This window comes from Delphinus delphis, chromosome 4 (genome assembly GCF_949987515.2).
Source record: "Delphinus delphis chromosome 4, mDelDel1.2, whole genome shotgun sequence".
Lineage (NCBI taxonomy): Eukaryota > Metazoa > Chordata > Mammalia > Artiodactyla > Delphinidae > Delphinus > Delphinus delphis.
The window spans coordinates 115,804,095-115,824,781 of NC_082686.1; the positions used below are offsets into that span (position 1 = coordinate 115,804,095).

A 20,687-nucleotide genomic window follows, 5' to 3' on the forward strand; every position below is an offset into this window, starting at 1 on the left:
CTCAACGAGGATCCCGCGTGCTGCAACTAAGACCCAATGCAGCCAAAAATAAATAAAATAAATAAATAATAAATTAAAAAAAAAAAGCCAACATAAGGTATAGTGCCTTCCATGATGTGGGTGTTCAATACTCAGAGTCAGAGTCTTACAGATAAAAAGGACCATTAATAATAATTTTTTTAAAAAATTGCTATGAGAATGTCAGTCAGATATAGGTGACAATGTATGGGGTCAGGGGTGGCATCTTTTGGAGTGACATTTAAGCTGAGACCTAAAGTCCATGTAGAAGTTAGGTACATAGGGGCTTCCCTGGTGGTGCAGTGGTTAAGAATATGCCTGCCAATGCAGGGGACACGGGCTCGAGCTCTGGTCCGGGAAGATCCCACATGCCGCGGAGCAACTAAGTCTGTGTACCACAACTACTGAGCCTGCGCTCTAGAGCCCGTGAGCCACAACTACTGAGCCTGCGTGCCACAACTACTGAGCCCACGTGCCACAACTACTGAGCCCGCGCGCCTAGAACCCGTGCTCCGCAACAAGAGAAGCCACCACAATGAGAAGCCCGCACACCGCAACGAAGAGTAGCCCCCGCTCGCTGCAACTAGAGATAGTCCGCGTGCAGCGACGAAGACCCAACGCCTCCAAGAAACAAACAAACAAATAAATAAATAAATCTCTTTAAAAAAAAAAAAAGTTAGGTACATAGGATGTGAGTGGAAAGAGCATTCCAGGCAGAGGAAAGAGCACTCATGTCAATGAACAGAGGCAAGAAAGAGTTGGGCACATGTAAAATCCCTCCCCATACCCACTCTGCAAAAAGGGGCCTGGACCTGTGTTGTTTGTGTCCCAACTTTTCCTTTGGAAGCCCTGACCGATTATTCTGCATGGGCCTGGTAGGACTGCTTTGTGGGAGCTTTGCGCTTATCCCACACGCATGAGTTGGGGCCCAGCCAATCAGAGCTCTGAACCTTCCTGACAACAGGGATGAATGTGATTAGTTCAGGGAGGAGCAGGTGACTTTATTTTACTTCTAATTTTTTTTTTTTTTTTTTTTTTTTGATACGCGGGCCTCTCACTGTTGTGGCCTCTCCCGTTGCGGAGCACAGGCTCCGGACGCACAGGCTCAGCGGCCATGGCTCACAGGCCCAGCCGCTCCACGGCATGTGGGATCCTCCCGGACTGGGGCATGAACCCGTGTCCCCTGCATCGGCAGGCGGACTCTCAACTACTGTGCCACCAGGGAAGTCTGAGCAGGTGACTCTAACTGGACCAATCGAGGTCACCTTTATAATTGGCATGTGGAAAGGGTCTCTTTTTCTCTGTAAGATCAAGTAAAGCCAGACCTCTATGTCATTGTGTGAAGAGAGTGGGTTAAAAAGATGAAACCGACATACAGAAGAAGAGAGTGCTATAAGCAGGAGCATTAGCGGGAGAAAGAACATCAAGTGAAACTCTGGGTCCAGGCTGGCCTCAAGCCAGCAGACCAGCAACACTTCAAATTGTTTGAGCTATTAACTCCATTCTTTCCTATTGCTGGTTTTAGTTGGTTCTCCACTATTTGCAACTGACTGCAAGTGTGAAAGGAAGGGTAGAAAGCCAATTAATTTCTTTTTTAAAAGAAGAACAGAAATGTTTGTGGGGTCACAGACACAATATTTCCACGAATGGGAAATTTGCCTGGAATATGCCAGGTTTCAAGAGTTCCAGATTTATGAGGTTGGTCATTTTCTCCCCTCCCTCCCTCCCTCTATTCCTTCCTTCCTTCCTTCCTTCCTTCTCTCTCTCTCTCTCTCTCTCAAACTCCATCTCTCTATCATTACTGTATCAGCTGAGTGAAGAAATGTTACGGAGCTTTTAGAGAAAGCTGGGAAGCTATGATATATTCCCAGCTACAAAAATATCTAGCTACAGTGGCTTAGACAAAGGTGTGGTACCAGTAATAGAGATCAAGAGAAGCAAATTTAAGAACAGTTTTGGTAGAGCTGCTAGTACTTGGTCTTGGATTAGATATAAGGGACTGAACTGTCAAGACAAATGAATAAAATGGATAAATTAACACATGCTGAGTTAAACAGTCACAGAGCAGCTGGAATGTCTTAGACCCTGTGGTAGAAGCTAGGAGAGCAGAGATGAAAACAGTCCCTGCCTTCAAGGAGTTTATAGCAGAGGGGCCCTTAACATTCAGAAAAGAAACGAAAAACGAACGACAACAGCAGCAAAACCGGAGGGCTTCCCTGGTGGCGCAGTGGTTAAGAATCCACCTGCCAATGCAGGGGACACGGGTTCGAGCCCTGGTCCGGGAAGATCCCACATGCCCACAGCCGCGGAGCAACTAAGCCCGTGCGCCAGAACTACTGAGCCCGCACTCTAGAGCCCGTGCTCCGCAACAAGAGAAGCCACCGCAATGAGAAGCCCGTGCACCACAACGAAGAGAAGCCCCCGTTCGCCACAGCTAGAGAAAGACGGCACGCAGCAACGAAGACCCAACACAGCCTAAAATAGATAAATAAATATATTTTAAAAAACCAAAACAAAACCAAGGAGGAAAGGGACTTTCTCCCTCAGGAGTCAAGAGCTGAAACCAGGAAGGGAAGAGGGGCAGCCAGAGCCTTCCAATGGGTGCTCTGGGACTCCAGTAGCCAAAGGTGTGATAGGGAAGCAGCTGGAATAAGTGGAGTAGTTTAGCATCCAACCCAGACAGGCAGAATGGTTGACACACAAACTTGTATCAAGTGGCTTTTTCCTGGGACTCTAAGAAGGGAGAAGAGGTGAGAGGAAGCAGGGCCAGGTCCAGCCTAGCCCAGCCCAGCTCAGCCTTCCATCAAGTGAATAAAGACCAGCTCATACCAAGACTCCCCAGGTTCCTTGCAAATCTGTAACTTCCTTAAAGTTAGTTATTTTTGTTATTCCTTGTTTCCATGCAGCTTAACTAGTTAAATGAATAGGGTTTAAGCAACGAAAGGAGGAAGTGCAATGGGGGGTTGGCTACTTATTTAAAAGCTGGCCTGGGGAGCTGAGAACAGCCCCAGATGGGGTAGCCGGGGGTGGGCTGGCTGTGAATGGACAGCACCCAGGGAGCCTGTGGGGAGAGAGGAAAACGGGTCCATCCAAGTGGAGGTGTGAACGCTGGCTGGGGCGTGGGTGGGGCGTGAGAGCTCAGACCCGGACCGCTCAGCTAGCCCCTCAGGGCATACTTGGGCTTTCTCAAACCACTTTGCTTTGTAGTCAGAGGTGCAGCACTGACTGCTGGGGGAAGGGGGAAGGGCGAAGGGGGAAGGGTGGGAAGCAGTTCTGCCCCCTCCCTCCAGGCTCCCACCGTTCGCTCAGTTGCCTCTTCCATCACTGTTACTCTCATTGTGTGCTCTCTGTAGGTCTCCCCACCAGACCGTGAGCGTCCCGGGAGCAGGCACTGTGTCCGATTCACCTCTTTCTGCCTCACAATGTGGCCCAGCGTGGGGCCTGACACTTGGAAGTTTCTCAAAGAATTACTTGTTGAATGAATGAACAAATGAATGCTTTCTACAAACCACACTGATTTTCTAGATGGGGTTACAAAGAAGGAAATTACCCACTTACCCTGTGCCGCCAGGATTCAAGGAGGTAGTGAGCCCCTAATGTTTGGTTTCTGTGTTTACATGTATTTTCCTGGGGATATGATCCTGTATCGTTCATCTCAAAGGGGTGTGTGTCCCCCCAGAAGGATAAGAAGAATCACTTGAGAATGTAGTCCAAGACGGAGATTTTATATAAATTTTCTCTGCATCGATTTCCCTGAACCAAATTACTTTTTCTTCCCAACACTACTGTTTTCTTCCTGTATATAGTCTCTTGGCGTTTATTTTGTAATGTCACAATCTCCCGTTCATCTGAGGAAATCGTAATAAGATGCTGACAGGGTTCAGGACACGCAACCCCAAAATATGGCACCTTGGCATATTAAATATTTTAAGCTGAAGGAATTTTAAAAAGTGGCAGGAAGGATTCCCTGGTGGCGCAGCGGTTGAGAGTCCACCTGTCGATGCAGGGGACGCGGGTTCGTGTCCCGGTCCGGGAAGATCCCACATGCCGCGGAGCGGCTGGGCCCGTGAGCCATGGCCGCTGAGCCTGCGCGCCCCGGAGCCTGTGCTCCTCAACGGGAGAGGCCGCAGCAGTGACAGGCCCGCGTACCGCAAAAAAAAAAAAAAAAAAAAAAAAGTGGCAGGAGTAGGAGGGTCACTCTGTGCCCTTCTTCCCTGAAACAGGTCATAAAACTCCCATGTGAAAAGTACCCTCCCTGTACTAGGAGGAAGGAGGACTTTCTTGTCACAAGGACAGGGAATTTGGGACCGAGGCTGTATAAACAAACTACGTTAAACAAACCCTTATCTTCCTAGTTACTTCTTCACCATTTACTACTCCTAGCCCAAACCCCTTTGTGTTGTTAATTCTTCACACATTTATTATTTGTCTAAGAGATATAAAATCTTCCTGCTCTGGTCACTTCTTCAGGTCTTCATTCTCTTGTGAAGAATTTAATAAAAATTTAATAAAAGTTGTTTGCAGTTCTCTTGTTAATCTGTCTTTGTCAGTTTAATTTTCATACCCAGCCAGGAGCCCTAAGAGGGAAACGTTTTCCTCCTCTCCAGTGCCTCAGCTGAGGCCCGCTTATTCATTTCTCCCACACTCCTGGCTCCTTTGTTCCTGGTTTTGCAGGTGGGAAGACAGCGTGGAGCGGGTGTGGGGCTCGTTGGAAGCAGGGGCAGAGGCAGAACCCCCAAGAGACCTGCTGAGTTACCCTGTTACCTAATCCAATTCTCCGCGCACGTTCAGCCACCTCCCCGCCCTCTGCATAACAATAGAAGGAAAGAGGAAGTGGGAAAGAATAAGGTCATCTAATTGAGTTAGAAGGGTAATTACCAGGACCCTGGAGCAGAGGTAAAGTAGCTCCCAGAAAGAAGGGCTAAAGACAGCCCACAAAGATGAAGCGTGGGGAAATTAGTAACAAATATTCACTAGTGCAGGGAAGCAAAAAAGTAAAAAACCTCAGCGCTGAATTGCACAGGCACTGGGAAAAGCTGAGGTAGGCAGCCAGGTCTGAGCCGAGGCAGGATCGGGAGAGGAAGAGAGAAAACTACAAGCCAGGCCGGTATTTCACAGCGGCTGCCGTGGCCTAGTATTGAGTATCGGTGTCGCAAGGGAAGGATGAGTCAGTGCCACCAGATTCAGGGCAAAAGCCACTGGGAAGGCACTGGGCAAACACCTTTCCTGTGAGAGGGCTCGCTGACTATCCAGTGAGGAACCTCAGCCAGATGAGGGAAACTAGAGGGGCCCTGGACCCTGCGGAAGAGCTCCTTCTCGGGGAGGGTGAGAGTGAGGTGCCCTTTTAATCCCCCTTCGCTTCCTCTGCAGGGGGTTTCAGCCAGGAATGCCGCCCGTCGGTTTCACAGAGCTGTCTAAAGCCAGGGTTGGCATAGCGCAGAGGGCAGAGTGGTGAGTAACAGGTGATGTGGTGACTGTCACATCTTGCTCGCTGCAGGAGGCAAGCAAGCACGCTCTGAAACTAAAGAACATTCTTGGTCATGGGCATGGCTGTAAGTGCAGTGTGTGCCTCACGGGAGAGAGTGAGGAACGGTGGGTGTGGGGATCGGCCAACTGGCATCTGGCTCCTTTGAGGAAGGTAAGTTCCACCACCCCATCCTGACATTCAGAGCTGTTGAAAGGATGGCAGGACCAGCTTGCATCACTCAGCCGAGGTCTGCAGGGAAAGATAGAAAGTTAACCTGGGCGGATATTGGCCCACTGTAAGAGCTGTTCACAGTGGCTGAGGAACCAATTGTATTGCGTGTTAGGGAAAGATTGCCATCTTTGGAGGAAGTTTGTGATAGGTGACTTTGCTTATATGGTTTTGGGGCAGGCGGTTGTTTTGTTTCTTTGTGGGTTTTTTTTTTTGTCCATGCCTTGCAGTTTGTGGGATCTTAGTTCTCCCACCAGGGATCGAACCCGTGCCCCCTGCAGTGGAAGCTCAGAATCCTAACCACTGGACCATTCCACTAAATGTGCCATTTTAACTAACCATTTAAAATGTATATATATTTATTTTGTTTATTTATTTTCCTTAATTTTTTTGGCTGCATCGGGTCTTAGCTGCAGCACACAGGATCTTCGTTGAGGCATGTGGGATCTTTTGTTACGGTGCGTGGTCTCTTCGTTGCAGCACTCGGGCTTCTCTCTAGTTGTGGCACACGGGCCCCAGGGCGGTGGGCTCTGTAGTTTGTGGCATGCGGGCTCTCTCTTTGAGGCGTGTGAGTTCAGTAGTTGTGGTGCACACGGGCTTAGTTGCCCCGAGGCATGTGGGATCTTGGTTCCCTGACGAGGGATCGAACCGCAGTCCCCTGCATTGGAAGGCGGATTCTTTACCACGGACCACCAGGGAAATCCCTTAACTAACCATTTTTAAATTGTACAATTCAATGACATTAATTACATTAACAATGCTGTACAACCGTCACCACTATCTATCTCCAAAACTTTTTCATCACTCTAAACAGAACCTCTGTACTCATTTCCGTGCTTGTTTTTCCTCTAGAATATATTGGTCCCTGTGCTGACAGAGTCATGCCTAGTAAGTCATGCCTAGTCAAGAGGTCTCCTCACCCGAGTTTCTTTCATCACAGGATTGCTGTGAGTTCTTTCTGCACTGTACTTTTTTCCTCCATATGCACACCTATTTCAACAAAGCAGATATTATATCAAACCACCCCAAAACTTGCTGCTTATTACTACAACCCTTTCACTTGCTCACAATTCTGTGAGTCATCAATTTGAGCAGAGCTTAGCTGGGCTTTTCTTCTGCTATTATCAACTAGGGTCATTCATGCCAGTGCAGTCTTCTGTTGGCTCAACTAGAGCTGGATGCTGTATAATATGGCCTCTTTCTATGAATGAGACATTCAGTGTCTGGCGCTGGCTATGGGCTGGGTGGTATATTTCCAGCATGCTACCTGGGCAGCTGGGTTCCAAAAGCAGCAAGGGAGAGAGGTCAAGACCCACTGTGCAAACATCTTTCAAGCTGCTGCCAGAATCATCTTTGCTCACGTCCCATCATCCACAAGTCACATGGCGAAGCCCAGAGTCAGTGTGAGAGGGGGCTTAAAGAAAATACAGATACAGGTAGGCATGGTTCATGGGGGTCATTACTGTAACAATCAGCCACACCTACATACTATTTTGCATTTTTTAAAAATTTATTTATTTATTTGGCTGTGCCAGGTCTTAGTTGCAGCACGCGGGATCTTTTAGTTGCGGCATGTGGGATCTAGTTCCCTGACCAGGAATCAAACCCGGGCCCCTTGCATTGGGATTGTGGAGTCTTAACCACTGTACCATCAGGGAAGTCCCCTGTTTTGCATTTTGATTTCTCACTTAACAGTATATTTATTTTCCAAGTTGATATAGTTCTTATAATTACATTTGTAATGACTACACAATAGCCAATCAAAGGATTGCCAAAATGTACTTAATCATTATTACTTAATCATTATTTATTTAATTTTTTTTTTCGGTACGCGGGCCTCTTACTGTTGTGGCCTCTCCCGTTGCAGAGCACAGGCTCCGGAAGCGCAGGCTCAGCGGCCATGGCTCACGGGCCCAGCTGCTCTGCGGCATGTGGGATCTTCCCGGACCAGGGCACGAACCCATGTCCCCTGCCTCAGCAGGCGGACTCTCAACCACTGCGCCACCAGGGAAGCCCTACTTAATCATTATTACTCTATTTTTACATTTGTTTTAATTTTCACTATTATAAATAATTCATTAGTTAAACAGATATTTATGAGTACCTACTATGTGTAAGGAGTTATTCAAGGGTGCTAGGGACACAGTTTGCTTTGATTCTTTGGGAGGGGTGGGGAGGAAACACAGACAAACATATGAATATATAATATGTACTATGAAGAGAAGCAGGGAAAGGAGATTAGAGCCTGGCGGATGGGGGTGGAGGGCTGGGGTTTGCTATTTTAAGTCTTTAAAAAAATGCTTTGGGATTATGTTCTAAGAATAAAGAATTATTTCTCTTGCATCACATCCCTGTTGTGAGAAGTGAGATCACTAGGACATAGGGTAGGAATATTGTTAAAGCTTTCAAGATGGATGGCCCAATGCTCTCCCAAGACTTCCCAGTTTATATCACCACCAGCAGGAGTTTGCCCAATGAGCTGCTTTGACCATAGTAACACTGAGCTTCTTATTTAAAAAAAAAACCCTTGCCAATTTAATAGGTGAGTCTGGATACCTTTCATCAAGGTAGAATGTTATATCATCATTTATCTTGACCACCTTTTGGACTTTGTAAACTTTTGAGCTGTAGTTGCCATTTTCTGTTGCTCTCGTGTGTGTGTGTGTGTGTGTGTGTGTGTGTGTGTGTGTGAGAGAGAGAGAGAGAGAGAGAGAGAGAGAGAGAGAGAGGGAGAGAGAGAGAGAGAGAGGGGAGAGAGAGAGAGAGAGAGGGAGAGAGAGAGAGAGAGAGAGAGGGAGAGAGAGAGAGGGAGAGAGAGGTTAAGTGGCAAAAAAAATGTTTTTTTGATATGACCACACTTTGACATATACATGTTTCCTGTTGTGAGAAAAACTGGGGATACAATATCTGGAATCATAAACAGCCCAATACAGAGGAAACCAAATATTTTTAATCAGAGGGCTTAGGTAGGTATTTCTTGAAGTGGCAGCCTAATCTTGGCCCTTAGGAGGGATAAAAGGTTCCTTGGTGGGAGCCCACCTGCGCATGTATGGCTCTGACCCTGTGCTATGTACTCTGCTTGGCTGGCTACACTCTTAGGCACTGACCAGGAGATGGGGCCACTTGTGGTCTTCACAGGAAGGGCTCCAGTCTTGGGCTCAATGTGCTTGTTGTGTCTATCTCTGCCTTCTTTCTTCTTCTTCTTCTTTTTTTTTTTTTAGTGATAAGAAGTTTATTCTGTACTTCTCGAAGCATCAGGTAGGGGGTAAAACTGGAGAGGGCCTGATTTGGAGTTGTAGGGACTCTGGTAGGCTTTCTTTCTGTGCCGGGGAGGGCACCAGGGACGGCTGTAGGCTGTTGCCCTGGGAGGGCTACCGAGGGGCTTGACTGGGCTGGGGGTGCTGGGGCTGTGGCACTTGCAGTAGGGGGCCCTCGGGTGAAACAGGTTAGGAAGGGCCCCAGACAGGGATTCTTCTGAGGGGTGAGGTAGAGTGCTTCCTTCAGCCAGCCCGGGTGGAGAAGAAGGGCGGAGAGTGGCCACAGGAGTCCAGTCGGGAGCGGAAGAGCTCATTCTGCACAGTTTGGCCCAGCGAGCACAGGGGATTCTTCACCACCAGCTCCACGTACAGCTCACCGTGGATGTGGTGCAGCACATCTCAGATGGGTCCCACGGCCAAGTCAGTATTCATGACAGCGCTGATCCCAGCGGGCATCTCGTACTAATGGAGTTTGTAACGTCTAGTTTGGAAGACCAGGAAGCCGTCCTTAATGTCTAGTGGGGACATTTTGCTGACAAAGGAAAGGATAGAGAAGAGCATCCCGTACATCAGCTTGTACTCCTCCTACTTGGGGATCTCTGCTTGCTTCTTGCGGTGCCACTCACAGTAATGCAGACACGCTCCATTCCGGTCAAACAGGTACAGGTTGTGGACAGTCGTGGGGACTTGCTCCGAGTGCCTGTCACTCCATAGTTCCTATCTCTACTTTCTAGGTCTGTCAGTGTCCATAACCCATACATAGTATGTCTATTTGCCCCATGAGAAAGTGTTTCATTCATTAATTAATGCATGCATTTATGCACTTATTTACCCAATAATTGATCCATCTATTCATTTGGGCATGTATTCGTACGTTAGCACAGTCGTTTATTTAGTACACATTGACTATAAGAGTTGTGACTTTAAAAAAAAGAGTTATGGGCTTCCCTGGTGGCGCAGTGGTTGAGAGTCTGCCTGTCGATGCAGGGGACACGGGTTCGTGCCCCAGTCTGGGAAGATCCCACATGCCGCGGAGCAGCTGGGCCCGTGAGCCATGGCTGCTGAGCCTGCGCGTCTGGACCCTGTGCTCCGCAGCGGGAGAGGCCACAACAGTGAGAGGCCTGCGTACCGCAAAAAAAAAAAAAAAAAAAAAAAAAAAAAAGAGTTATGACTCTTTACTTTGATGCCAGAAGGATTGATGATAATTAGAGACCCAAGTGGGTGCCCAGGGAAAAGTCCCAGGCTCCAGACCTACAGTCCTGTTGCTGGCATTGTGTAAATCGAGATCACGACGGTGCACTGGCCAGCCGTTCTTGGCCCACTAACTTTGACCAAATAAATTCTTGTTTTACTAAACCCAAAGCAAAATGTGCTGACTAAGCCTTCTTTACCTGTAAAATTGTATTACATTTCTTTGTGATAGGAAAGGTTAGAACAACAATATGTGACCTTAACAACTCTGGGCACTGAATCTGCACTATGTCACCTGTGAAAAAAAGAGATGTCCCTTCGTTCAAGTCACAGAATTTATTTGGCAAGTTATGTACCTTTGTACTAAGAGATGACGGACATTTTTTTTTTTTTAAGCAAAATTGACACTCCCCATCCTTAAATAGCTTATAATCCAGTTGGAGAAATAAGGCCAGTCCACCTAGAATTATAGATCATAGAACTAAGGAATGTTTTATGTTGAAAGCTGCTTAAAGACCCATCTGGTCTGAAATTCCCTACCAAGGTGGAACTCCCCATACAAAGTACTCTGCACTAGAGTCTGTCATACAGCGTGAAGTAAGTCAGAAAGAGAAAGACAAATACCGTATGCTAACACATATATATGGAATCTAAGAAAAAAAAATGTCATGAAGAACCTAGGGGTAGGATGGGAATAAAGACACAGACCTACTAGAGAATGGACTTGAGGATACGGGGAGGGGGAATGGTAAGCTGTGACAAAGTGAGAGTGGCATGGACATATATACACTACCAAACGTAAAACAGCTAGTGGGAAGCAGCCGCATAGCACAGGGAGATCATCTCGGTGCTTTGTGACCACCTAGAGGGGTGGGATAGGGAGGGTGGGAGGGAGATACAAGAGGGAGGAGATATGGGAACATATGTATATGTATAACTGATTCACTTTGTTATAAAGCAGAAACTAACACACCATTGTAAAGCAATTATACTCCAATAAAGATGTAAAATAAAATAAAATAAAATAATAAAATCAAAAACAAAACAACAGAATAAAACAAAAAAACAAAGTACTTTGCAAATAGTCTTTTCAGCTTTGTACCAACACTCCTCTGGTGAGGAAACTACTATTAATTTTTGTAATTAGAAAAGCTGTATTTGCTTAATGTAACACATTGAAAAAATATGGCAGAGTATCAAAGTAAAAAGTCAAGCCTCACCTCAAATCCCTCACCTCCCTACCATTTGTTACAGGATGCTAAGAATGGCTATTTTCCATACTTGTACAAACACATATATGGACATTTCCACCCCATACTTTCAATTGTAATCTGTTTTTTAAATTAGATAACATATACAATATAAAAATCGAAGGGTATGGGGCTTCCCTGGTGGCGCAGTTGTTGCGAGTCCGCCTGCCGATGCAGGGACACGGGTTCGTGCCCCGGTCCGCGAAGATCCCACATGCCGCGGAGCGGCTGGGCCCGTGAGCCATGGCCGCTGAGCCTGCGCGTCCGGAGCCTGTGCTCCGCAGCGGGAGGGGCGGCGACGGTGAGAGGCCCGCTTACCGAAAAAAAAAAAAAAAAATCAAAGGGTACGAAAGAATGTACAATGAAAAGAAAGTCTCTTCTATCCCTCTCCCTCTAGCACCTCAGTTCTGCTCTCCAGAGGCAGCCACTGTTACTACTTTTATATGTATCCTTCCAGGGATAGTCTGTGCGTTTTACAAGCATATATGTTATTATTATTATTATTATTATTTTGACCACACTGCATGGCATACGGGTTCCTAGTTCCCTGACCAGGGATCAAACCCACACCCCCTGCAGTAGAAGCATGGAGTTTTAACCACTGGACCACCAGGGAAGTCCCTCTTTTTTTTTTTTAACACAAGTGTTAGCAGATTAAATACAATATTTCCCCCTTAATTACATATCTTAGAAATTCTTCCATACTTAGAGCAAGCTGCTTTATTCCTTTGAACAGGTGCATAGCATTTCATTGTATGGATGTGTCATAATTTAATAAATCAATCTATTTATGACTATTTTGGGGTTCCTGCCCTTTTGCTATTACAGACAAGGCTGCAATGGATAACTTTGACTATACTACATCTTTTTCATGCACACGCAAGGTTGTGGGATAAATATCTAAAAGGAGAATTGTTGGATCAAAGGGCAGATACATTTGTTATTTTGATAGATATTTCCAGTTGCTCTCAGTAGATGTTGTATCAATTTCTGTTCCATTCATCAACTATGAGAGTACTTTTTCCCCATGCTATTACTAGGATATTAATTACTTTTTTTTTAACTTATGCCAACTTGGTAGGTTAAAAATAGTTACCTTTAGCTGTTTTCATTTGCACTTCTCTTATGAATGAAGTTGAGCATCCTTTCATATATGTGAGAGTCATCGTGTTTATTTTCTGTGTGCCATCTGTTCATATCCTTTACCTGTTTTTCTATTTTTTTTCTCCTTGTTGCTTTTCTTGTAAATATTAGGCTTTATATATATATACGTTTTTGAAAATAAGAACAACTTAAATTGAAAATTTTTTCCAGTTTGTTATTTCTCTTATGACTTCTTTTTTCCATGCAGGCATTAAAAAAATTTTTTTTTAATTTTTTAATTGTTCAATTCAGTGAATATAAATGAAGTAAACCAGACAAAGAAAGACCAATATTATATGATCTCACTTATATGTGGAATCTAAAAGAATGGACCTCATAGTAACAGAGTAGGATGCTCATTACTAGAAGCTGGGGGTGGGGGAAATGGAGAGATGTTGGTCAAAGGATACAACTTTTCAGTTATAAGATGAATAACTTTCGGGCTTCCCTGGTGGCTCAGTGGTTGAGAGTCCGCCTGCCAATGCAGGGGACACGGGTTCGTGCCCCGGTCTGGGAAGATCCCACATGCTGAAGAGCGGCTAGGCCCGTGAGCCATGGCCGCTGAGCCTGCGTGTCCGGAGCCTGTGCTCTGCAACAGGAGAGGCCACAACAGTGAGAGGCCCACGTACCGCAAAAAAAAAAAAAAAAGATGAATAACTTTTGGAGACCTAATGTATAGCATGGTGACTAGAGTTAATAATAATGTATTGTATTGAAGTCAACTAACATTGTAGATCAACTAACTAAACTATCAACTAAACTATCTATCAGCTAACTATCAACTAAATCAACTAACATTGTAGATCTCAAGGGTTCTTACCACCATCACCAAAAAAAAAAAAAAGTAACTTGGTGAGGTGATGGATTTGTTAATTAGCTTGATTTTGGTAATCATTTCACAATGTATATCCAAACATCATGTTGTATACCTTAGATATATACAATTTCACTTTCCAATCATATTTCAGTAAAACTGGGGGAAAAAAAGCTGAAACTTATTAGTATTTTCTTTTACAGCATCTTGTTTTATCTATTTATTTTAGTGTTTGTTTTACCGTACTGAGCAAAGTTTGTCTATAGCAAGATACAAAACTTCTACCACGTTCTCTTCTAGTACATTTGTTCTTTCACTTTTCACATTCCAACCTTTCCTCCATCTGTAATTTATTTTGCTTTAAACTATAAAGTAGTGATCCAATTGTATTTTTTTTTCCAGATTGCTCTTCAGTTTCCTAACACCTTTTATTGAATAACACATTTTTGGGAATTCCCTGGCAGTCCAGTGGTTCGGACTCTGTGCTTCCACCACAGGGGGCATGTGTTCAACCCCTGGTTGCGGAACAAATATCCCACAAACCACCCGGCACAGCCAAAAAAAAAAAATCAATTTTTATTTAATTTATTTTTTTGGCCACGCTGCATGGCTTGCGGGATCTTAATTCACTGACCAGGGATTGAACCCGGGCCAAGGCAGCAAAAGCGCCAAGTCCTAACCACTGGACAGCCAGGGAATTCCCTGAATAATCTATTTTTAGAATACTATCTTTATAATAAACTAAATTTATATATATAAATTATATATAAAATTTTACACATATATATGTTTCTAGGCTTTTAATTTTGTTTCATTGATCTATCTGCCTAGTGTTTTTGTTTGTTTGTTTTTTGTTTTGGCTGCATTGGGTCATCGTTGCTGGGCTCAGGCTTTCTCTAGTTGTGCTGACCGGGGGCTACTCTTCGTTGCAGTGCGCGGGCTTCAGTAGTTGTGGAGCATGGGCTTAGTTGCTCCGTGGCATGTGGGATCTTCCCGGAGCAGGGCTGGAACCCGTGTCCCCTGCATTGGCAGGCGGATTCCTAACCACTGCACCACCAGGGAAGTCCCCTGCCTAGTGTTTAAAAAACAAAATTCAACCAAGTAAATTTGAAGATCTAATTGACTTTATTTGGGTGGAATCTCATCTAGCAACTAGAAGAGCCTCCAAGGAGTTGTACAATATGGAAGGTTTTTATGGGAAGAAGGGTGGGGAAGGGCAGCTATTAGCAAAAGAAAAGAAAAGATTATTTTTAGGCTAGGGCATCTTTTTTTAGAGGAAGGGAGCAGCAAAGGTTTTATCATGCAGATTGGCTCTTCTTGGTTGGGGGAGGCGGGGTGGAAAGGGAGAGGGCCCATGTGACAGATTACCTTACTGGTGCTTGATTGGAAAATTCCAGACTGGTTGGTTAAGATTACATTTCTGGGAGAGGTTGAAACTGCAATTAGATCAGGTATTAAATCTAGGTTTGGCGTCATGGGCTTTTAACATGAGTGATGCCATTTTGGGACTGTGGTTTTCCTTTTAATTTTCCTCATGTCCCTTACCACACTGTTTTTATTATTCTGTGTTTAATATGTTTAATACCTAGAAAAGATGGTCATCTTTTTTTTTCCAGAATTTTCCCAGATATTCTTAGAATATAAATTTTAAAATTGTGTAGTTAAAAAAAACTCGATGTTTTAATCCTGGTTATGTTAAATGTGTAGATTAATTTATAGTGAATTGACATCTTTATAATACTGAGTCTTCCTACCCAATATATGTATTTCCCTCCTCCTATCAGACTATTTTTTGAGGCAACCCATTCTATCATTGGATGATTCTGATAGTTTTTCAATTTCCCGTTGTTTTGAGGTATATCTCTTTATATTTTCTAAGCAATAGTTCTAATTTTGTCATTTGAAACTATACAGGAGTTAACATTTAAAGTGTTAAACATGATCTACAAAAAGCTACATCAGCGCTTCTCAACCTTCTACATCATGGAACACAAATGTGCAGTGAACACTGGGGTAAGTAGATGAACTTTTTGCGATCCAAGGTGATGGTGTTGGTAAGGAGAGAAGCAGCTGCTCCAAGCCCTAGTTCTGCTGACTTGCTGAGGGAGCTACAGCTGGGACCCTGTGAAACCCCCCTAGGGCACATCATCTGGGAGGCTCTTCACTAGCAGTTCCACTCCTTGCCCCTCTCCACCTCATTTCTGCTCCCCAGACCTGCTTTTCTTTCTAGACCTTAATATACCAAGCACATTCTCTCTCTCTTTTATTTAAAATTTATTTATTTCATTTATTTTTGGCTATGTTGAGTCTTCGTTGCTGCGCGCGGGCTTTCTCTAGTTGCAGTTGCAGTGAGCGGGGGCTACACTTTGTTGCGGTGCGCGGACTTCTCGTTGCGGTGCGCGGGCTTCTTATTGTGTTAGCTTCTCTTGTTGCGGAGCACGGGCTCTAGGCGTGCGGGCTTCAGTAGTTGTGGTTCATGGGCGCAGTAGTTGTGGCTCACGGGCTCTAGAGCTCAGGCTCAGTAGTTGTGGTGCACAGGCTTACTTGCTCCACGGCATGTGGGATCTTCCTGGACCAGGGCTCGGACCCCTGTCCCCTGCATTGGCAGGTGGATTCTTAACCACTGTGCCATCAGGGAAGCCCCGCACGTTCTCTTTTCGGGACCTTTGCCTTTGCTCTTCCCTCTGCCTAGCTGGCTATGGCCCCAGAAGTTCGCACAGCTGGCTACTCATTCTCTAGCTCACTGGGCAATCATACCTAAAGGAGCACCCCTCTCCTGCCCCAAGTCATGCTACTTTCTTGGTATCACATCAGTTTTAGAAATTTCCAGATGATTTGTGTGTTTGTTGTCTCTCTCCCCACCACTAGAATATAAGCTCCAAAAAGGCAGAAGTCATGTCTGTTTTGTTCTCTTCTGTCCCCAGAGCCTTACACAGTGCCCTGCCCGTGCACTCAGTTTGCTCTGTGAATGAGCGAAAGGGCTTCCTACTCTGGATTTTGAAGGATCTTTTTCATGACCACTTCAGTTCTTATTCCCAGCTTGACCTCTCTGTACCTACCTACCTACTTCCCACAACCAAACTTCTTGGTCTGTTCAAAGGGCTGCTGGAGGAACTGTCCAGCCAGTTATGACTCCTGCTATCTACACTGTCTCCCCACTGCTTTGGCCATCCTGGCCACAGAGACACCACAGGACCTTATCATCCCCCTGGCAGAACCCAGATAATACTGTCTGCAGTATTCTCAGGATCCGTTCAGTTTAGTAACCTTATCAAAAACGGAAATGAGGTTAGCTTGGCAGGAAATGAGGTCAGTTTGGCAACTGTTGGTGAAACATTGTACAATGTAAGAGTTAACAGTCTGAGTTAACAATGCAAGCCATGTCATACAGCAGTGCAATAGGAAGATCAAATGGACCATGAGCCGTGCAGGGCAATTTGGGCTCAGAGAGGGAATATCCCAGTAAACTGATGATTGATCACTTTCTGTGTACCTTGGACAGGTGAGTGAGTGTATAGTGGAGCACTGCTGAGTCATCCCTACCTGGGGTAAAGATCTCTCAGGGCATTGTAGGAAAATGGCTTTGGTTAAAATCAATAAGCACCATTTTTTAAGCCTCCCATACCCTGTGCTAAGCATCTGTTATCTCTACTCCTCCCAATATCTCTAAGTTGGTGATGTTAACCATTTCAGAGAGAATGAAAAGGAAATTTAAATGACTAAAGGACCTACTCAAGGTCTCAGGGTGTGTGATAAGGCAGGGAGTCAATCCAGCCCACACACCCACCCCAATTGCTCCCCCTTTTTTTTTCCTACGCTAAATGAGGAGGAAAATGCAAATATAGGGCTCTAATCTATTTGTTGCTTTACTTTTTTTTTTTTTTTTTTTTTTTGTGGTATGCTGGCCTCTCCCTGTTGTGGCCTCTACCGTTGCAGAGCACAGGCTCCGGACGTGCAGGCTCAGCGGCCATGGCTCAGGGGCCCAGCCGCTCCGTGGCATGTGGGATCTTCCCGGACTGGGGCACGAACCCGTGTCCCCTGCATCGGCAGGCGGACTCTCAACCACTGCGCCACCAGGGAAGCCCCAATCTATTTTTTTAAATTGAAGTATAGTTGATTTACAATGTTGTGCTTCATTTCTGCTATAGAGCAACGTGACTCAGTTATACACATATATACATCTTTTAAAATATTCTTTTCCATAATGGTTTATCCCAGGAGATTGGATATAGTTCCCTTTGCTATACAGTCTAATGAATTCTTTTGCAAGCAAACATCGGTTTGAATCTATCTACTGGGATATAACATGCTTAATCAATTCTGAAATGTTATATTTAAGCCTTTGGAATTATTCTTGTTAATGGGCCACATACAGAAATAGAAGTTGAGTCAATATAGAAAGAAAATCTACAGAAAAGTCTAGGATGGTTATCAGAGATGATCAGCACACTCAAATTTCCATATGTTACAGTCCATCAAAGCTAATAGATATAAAAGCTAATCAACAGAATAGACCCATAAATGAAAATAATGACGCTATTAATGTAGATGAGGGGGCTTCCCTGGTGGCTCAGTGGTTGAGAATCTGCCTGCCAATGCAGGGGACATGGGTTCGAGCTCTGGTCTGGGAAGATCCCACATGCCGCGGAGCAACTAAGCCCGTGCACCACAACTACTGAGCCTGAGCTCTAGAGCCTGCGAGCCACAACTACTGAGCCCGTGTGCCACAACTACTGAAGCCCGCGCGCCTAGAGCCCGTGCTCTGCAACAAAAGAAGCCACCGCAATGAGAAGCCCGCACACCGCAACAAAGAGTAGCCCCTGCTCGTCACAGCTAGAGAAAGCCCGTGCGCAGCAACGAAGACCCAACACAGCCAAAAATAAATTAATTAAATAAATTAATTTTTTAAAAATGTAGATGAGGGATACAGTTGAGCTGATTAACCTCCTGTTTCAGCCACATCTTTCCTGAACTTGTGAAGACCATGCTGCAATTATAACCAGAAAGAACAGGGGCTAATTAGAATGATAACTCCATGTGGAGGATATTTAAAGTTTTCATTGCAGGCTCTTATCTCCCCATTTCTCCTGGATAATTATCACCACTGGCTGCCTCCCCCTCCCTCACTGCTAATGACACACACACACACACACACACCCTCTGGCAGTACACCAGGATGTTTGAACTGGCACTAGGGAAAGGAGTAAAGTTCTTCTTGGCCGGGAGGTGCAGTCTGAAAACTGCCAACAGCTATTGTTCCATTCACTTGTAGAAACTTGACTGAGACAAAGTGGTTGACCTACAGAGAGATGCACAGACAAGAAAAGGAAGGGGAGAAAGAGAGAGTCAGTCTTACTTGCCATTGCCCTTGAGGCTGTTTCTGTGGTCGTCTAAGCTAGTAGAGCTGGGTTTCTTTCACTTGGCAGGCTAACTGTTTACCGTTTTCATTCCAAGCACCTCAACCATCAGCTTTCTATTGGCTGTTTGAAGTTCATCCCTTCTGATGGGGGAGAATTCTGTTTTGTGTGTATTGGTGTGTGTGCGTGTGGCCTCACCCATTCTTTCCTGGGAAATGTTTCCAGTCTCCGCCCCTACCAGCCATGTGTTCTCAGGGACTGTACATAAGTTTTAATACTCACTTGAAATAAAGTGAATTCTACTTTTTAGGTCAGCCTCATCTGTTTAAAAAGAATCTGTTTGGTGTTTTTCTTTCATTTTACCCCTAAAACTAGATGTGGGCAAGCCTTGGTGTAAACTGTGGAATAGAAGATAAAGCACTAGAATGGACTCAGGGGCCCGGATCCTCGCCTGGCTGTGTGACCTGGTGCAAGTTTCTTGAAAGTTTTTGAATCTGTCTTCGTCTGTTAAATGAAATGAGTATGTGCAAACATCTAGTACAATGCCTGGCACACATCGCATGCTCAGTAAATGTTTGTGAAATGAATAATTTAATGAGGGAATTGAATCCTAGTGTCCCTTTTTGAGTTTACTATATGGACAGTAAATTCCTTTTGGTCTTTAGAGCTCTACCCCACTCTTAGTCCCCTGAGACCAAAGGTTATATCCCTCCTCTCCTGTTTGTTGAAATATCAAAGCCCTGGAAGACAGCATTTGATTGGCAGAGCTTCTGTCACATGCCCCAAGGGGGCAGTGAGAGGAACTTCCTATTGAAAGAATCTTCTAGGGACACTTGCAGCTTCCTAGTAATTAATTTATGCTCAGGAACTACTAGTAAAGTGAATACCAAGGCAAACTTATCATAAAATGATCACACTATACTTCAAAATCAAATATATTCATGGAGTCAATTATTTGTGCCTTTTCCCCACTCCTTTGGGAGAATAATCGGATTTGTCTACTGAAACTCAACAGCTTTGCCATCAACCAAAAACATTTATGAAGCTTCAGACTATGGTAGAAGAGCAGGGGATGTAAAGAGGTGGCAGGTCCAAACCTTAATCATGAAGACCTTGGCCATTGCAAAGACAATATTACTGCCATAGTGTTCATTTATAAATCAGCAAGTATGTTTGCTATAGGAACTTCTAAAGTGTTCTAGGGTCTAGATTGTGACAGCAGAGGACCAGAGGATTTTTTTGGGAGGGGGCCGTGTTGGCCGGCTGGCGGATTTTAGTTCCCGGACCAGGGATTGAACCCACATCCTCGTCAGTGAAAGTGCGGAGTCCTAACCACTGGACCACCAGGGAATTCCCAAAGAGGATTTTATTTTTTATTGTTTCCCAGTTTTACTGAGCTGTAACTGACATAACATTGCATTATATTAAGGTATACAACATAATGATTTGATATATGAAGCTTGCAAAATGATTACTGTTAAGGGATTTTGAAACACTCTCGGTAACTTTCATTTTTGGTTCTGTAATGGATTTTCATCTCCTTATTGACTCTTGTATACTAAATGTTTATTTCCTCTGATTATAAATGTATCCGTGGATTCTTATCCCATAGTGTATAAGATCACTATTATATAAAGTTCAGATGCTAGCGTAACTGGTGGCTCCTTCTCCAGACGTCAGGGCCCGCTCACTGAGGTGCAGGTTCTGCGCACCCCAGCAGATGCAGTCCTGCGCAGGCGCAGCTGGAACCCCTACGGAGTAGTTTTCTGACTAAGACTGACCGAAGGTTGGCTTGCTTCTCCTGCGGTTAAGTTTAAAGGAGCATTTTCCAAGGGTCTTTTCTAAACCAGAAATGTAGATTTGCCTTTGTGGTCTAGGTAAACACTTTCCCTCCTGAATTAGGCTCAAGTGTTAAGGAATCTCATGGTGCAGTAAATGCCCTTATTCAGGTTCACACCACCT

General features: G+C 44.8%; 1 long non-coding RNA gene and 1 pseudogene across 1 annotated transcript; one reads left to right on the forward strand and one right to left on the reverse strand.

Annotated features, from left to right (window-relative positions):
* The first annotated feature begins 5,298 nt into the window (after positions 1 to 5,298).
* On the forward strand, positions 5,299 to 20,340 carry LOC132424271 (uncharacterized). The gene is made up of 3 exons (XR_009519191.1): positions 5,299 to 5,469; positions 15,283 to 15,381; positions 19,101 to 20,340. It is a non-coding gene; the product is annotated as an uncharacterized lncRNA (long non-coding RNA).
* Positions 9,177 to 10,242, reverse strand: LOC132423903 (trafficking protein particle complex subunit 1 pseudogene; annotated as a pseudogene).
* Positions 20,341 to 20,687: the final 347 nt, after the last annotated feature.